Source organism: Triplophysa dalaica, chromosome 8 (genome assembly GCF_015846415.1).
Source record: "Triplophysa dalaica isolate WHDGS20190420 chromosome 8, ASM1584641v1, whole genome shotgun sequence".
Lineage (NCBI taxonomy): Eukaryota > Metazoa > Chordata > Actinopteri > Cypriniformes > Nemacheilidae > Triplophysa > Triplophysa dalaica.
In genome coordinates, this window is record NC_079549.1 from 2,460,903 (window position 1) to 2,465,593 (window position 4,691).

Here is a 4,691-nt window from a genome sequence, read left to right on the forward strand (position 1 = left end):
TTTTGTGTTTAACAGAACAAAAGAATAAAATAAATTCTACTATGGTGGTCAATGGTGCCCCAGAAATCTCAGTTGCTGTTAACATTCTTCCAAATAACCAAACACAGAAATGTATACAGGTTTGGATACATTTGAGGGTAAGTAATTCATGATAGAAATTTCATTTTGGGGTGGATTATCCCAGAAACAGCCGCTAAATGCGAGTGGATTTTACCAGTGCTGTGTGAAAAACACGGTCACACCCACTTTAGGCACTTTGGGGGTGGGTAGGTTGAATACCTGTAGTCGTGTTTGATTTCACACAGTACTGCGCAGAGTGACTGGTGCATGACACTTTAACACTTTAACTTTAACCACATGGACAATAGATTTCCATCCTTTTACTTTTTGGATCTGAAGGTTGAAGTTGAATTTTGCTCATCTTACTCTTTGCAGGCGGTGAATTTCTCTATAGGTGTGCTGCCTGCGTGTTTGTCCGAACATCCTTCCACATGGTAGTGGTGCGACTTCTCTCTGGCATGCAGTCTAACATGCTTTATCAGCTTCCCAGACCTAATAAAACCTTTTCCACGATTCAAGCACTTGTGGGGGTTTTCTTCAGTCCAGATATTTTGGTGTCTCCAGCCATCTGGCTTTAAGCACACGCAAGCTCTTACACTTTATGCAGCTTCTGGTGTCTCTTTAGCCGTAGTGCCGACACAAACTTTTGACAGCACAGTTTACAGCTAAACGCCCTTTTATTTCAGTGAAACTTCATACGAAAGTTGAGACTGTGTGGGTGTGTGAAACCAAAGATGACATAAAAGAAGCCTGTGACCCGTATGAAAGAGTGATGCACAAGACTTGCGCATTGTGCAAAACTCTTATCACATATGTGATGTGCAGCTTTTTTCCAGAGTTAACCCACATTTGACTCTTTTGATTAAAATTAGATGGTAAAGTCTTCCCACAATCCGGTCAGGTGTAAGGCCCGTCACATTTGTGACTTTTAATATGAACATTAAAGCTTTGATTGCATAAGACAGGCCATTGGTCAGTGTATTTTACCACAGTATAGGGGCTTTCTAGAGTGCTTGTGATCACGTGAACAAACAAAACTCTGTCCACACTGAAGGTATATGTAAGGCACCCACCTGCACTGTAAAAAAATCCTGTAAAAAAGAGTCATTTTCCGGCTGCTTGGATGCCATATATACTGTAAAAGTTACATTTACTTCCTGTAAAATCCCACGATTTCTTAAGATTGTATTTTTCTGTAATTTGACTGTTTTTGCCCACATTTCAAAAAGATTCTAAACAATTCCAGCGAAAAAAACAGACATATTCCTGCAGCTGGGTGTCAGAACTATACCATATTTATATTTCCTGTAAAATAACGTGTGTTGTCAGTTTTTCTTGTAAATTTGCAAAAAAAATCTAATTTGATGGGTCTTCAAAAAATATGTGTTAAAACAGTAAAATGGCATAATATTACACTTTTTTGGAAATTATTTGGGGAAATATTTCATATTTTTTTTGTTTTTACAGTGTGTGCTAATCCTTACGGTTGTTGAGAACATCTGTTTTGAAACTGCGATTTGTTCTACATTTCAGTGTGTTCTTGACTTTCACTTCCGTCAGGTCTAAAATGAGGACAGTAACGTATAGGTCTACTTCTCAAAAGTATCTAAAAAAATTAACATTCTGTCATCCAATGTAAAATATCACTTCTATTTCATAATCTTTGAAGTCAAATCCCTCATTATAACATTCATTATAATGATTTAATAAACAGGGTCAGACAAACATGGACTTAACGTTATATTCGTCAGAGGTAATAAAGACTGGACACTTACCTCTTTGTTCTTCAGTATCTTCCTCTCTGTAATGACGTTACAGCAAACCCCCCATAACATGTATTAAAAATGAACATAGGCCTACTAATGTATCATCTGTAAAATATGTATCTACATTTATGTGAGTATATGATCAATCAATTAGTAAATATAAAATTACATCAGAGTCTCTTTCCTTTTAAGATATTGTATTTGTTCATTTCATCCTTTAATGGTAATTAGTTTCATGTAATCAAAAGGCCTATGTGTTTCTTTTTTTAAAGTGAAAATGTGAATGTTTTGGAAATATAAATATATTCAAGCCCAAATATCCAACATTGGTCAAAGACAAAATATAATCCAGTGAAAAACACATTCATCTTGCCATTTTAGTCACAATTTACAACAGACACGCTTATTTATAAATGGCAAATTCCCATCATAAGTCACATCGGCAGTCTTCCTAAACTCTTTTGAACGATGAGTTTGGGCTTTTGTCATGTCGAGAGAATGTCAGTACCCACAGTGTGACTCACTGGTGACCACACAACAGTGCCATTCACATTCTTCCTGTTATCAGACAAGAGTGTGGGCTGACGGGTCATCATGGACACATGTGCCCTGCCACTCAACCCCTACAAGAGCCTTTCTATCTTTCTTCTCCCCGAGAGAATTATGGTGCGTAAGACAGTTTGGAATTGCTGGATGTAGTATGTTTAAAAAGATAAGCTACTTGCTGGCAGAGATGTGTTTTTTTTCACTTTAAGGTTGTGCCAATGTCACACTCATAAAGAATGATGCATTCTCTTTCCACCCTTAAAGCAAGCCACAGCATCTCTTCGTTGCCAGATATACCTTAAATATCTTATTGCTGATAAATAATTCTCTTTTGTTGTGTTCTGATTGTCATGTACAATATTTTTTGCATAAAAAAGCAACATTACACTGGGAACAACTGTCCAAAACAATTTACAAACCTTCAGAGGTATGCATTTTCTCAATTTCTGTGTTCCCTGGGAATCGAATCAATGATCTTGGCATTGCTGTAGTGCTGCACTCTTCATACTGAACAACAAGAACACCAACCAGCAAACCACACAGTTACACCACAGGGAGATGATACCGTATTGATCGTCAGAGGTGAAGCCGTTGCTTTTCTGTAAAGGATGATCGGTATTAATTTTCTAAAAGAGCAATGCAGTAATACCCTGTGTGGTAAAATGATGATGATGATGCACTTTACGCACCCTCGATGAAAAGTGAAGGCTGCGTGTGACCTCATGTTGTGTCATTACCAGGAAGAGACGCAGTAAAGATTTGAGCAAATCAATCTATGTAGCTGCATCACATTGGCCTACCGATGTCGTTTAAGCATAGATGACCAAATGCATTTAAGCTGTTATTAAATTATTATTTATGCAGGACTCTTATATTCAGCATTTTCTTTATTGCATGTATCTCTCACTTAAGGTTATTTTTTATTAAAGTAACTTAATTCACGTCAAGAACACCTGCATTTTAAAGAGTAAACCAATTAAGGGATAGTTCACCCAATAATTAAAATTCTGTCATCATCTATTCACTCCCATTCTTATTCAAATCTGTACAAGTGCCTTTGTGCTGAGGAACACAGAGAAAGATATTTGAAAGAATGATAGCAATTTTCAATTCCAAGACATCATCCGCTACCATATATTAAAAAAATATATAGTCTATTTTTTGTACTGTTGAACGCAAAATGGGATATTTTGAAGAATTTAGGAAAACAGTTCTGGGGTGTTCAGTGATGTCCCAGAACAGAAAATTGCTTCCAAATATCTTTGTTTTCATCAGACCAAATTCATTTATACGGATATGAAATAACATGAGATTGTGTAAATGATGACAGAATATTTATTTTTGGGTGGACTGTCCCTTTAAGCGATGCTTTATTTTATTGTTCGTTAATGATGCATCACGTTTTTTACAAGTTTGCCGGTGTAAAACACTCTAAACCAGAGTTTCTGTTGAATTTTTTTCACGTTTTAACTTCAGTTGTATTTGCGTGAGCCCCTTAACCAGGATCAGATTATCGCTTCTCTCTTCATCGATCGTTCGGACAGCACGAGATCGATCATTCTCTGGAGGTGACGAGCCCCTTGAATCTATAAATCAGTCGATACAGTATATGCTCGGAAAATAGGCTACACGGATTTATTTTGTGGTTTCCTGTAGGTTTAGTAGAAAACATTTGACATTTTTGGTACTTTTGAAAAAAAAATCGAACAATTATTCGTATGGAATTATCGATTTTTCTTTTATGCCAAAAATCATTAGAGTATTAAGCAAAGATCACGTTTCATGAAAATAATTTGTAAATTTCCTACCTTGAATATATAAAAACTTTATTTTTGTGAGTGGACGGCCTGCCACAGTGTCTTAGATTAACAACTTCAAAGGCAATTTTCTCAATATTTAGTTTTTTGCACTCTCAGATTCCAGAGTTGTAAACGGTTGTATCTCATCCAGATATTGGCCTATCCTATCAACACATCAATATAAATCTTATTTATTCAGTTAACAGATTATGTAAACATATCAATTTGGAATAATTGACCCATAAGACTGGTTCTGTTGTCCAGGGTCACATATACCCTAACAAACTAGAGCAGTGTACAGTAGACGTGCTTGTTATAATGAGTAAACAATATAATAATTACAAAAAAAACGACGTAGGATGAAATAAAGAGGTACAATTCAAACGAAAAGGTTGGGACCTTGAGATACTCGTCCATCTATTTAAATGACGTAGTGCGACAGGGAGGAGGGGCTAGTCGTTTCTCTCTCTCTCTCTCTCTCTCTCTCTGTCGCTTTCTCTCTCTCTCGTATTCAGCGCAC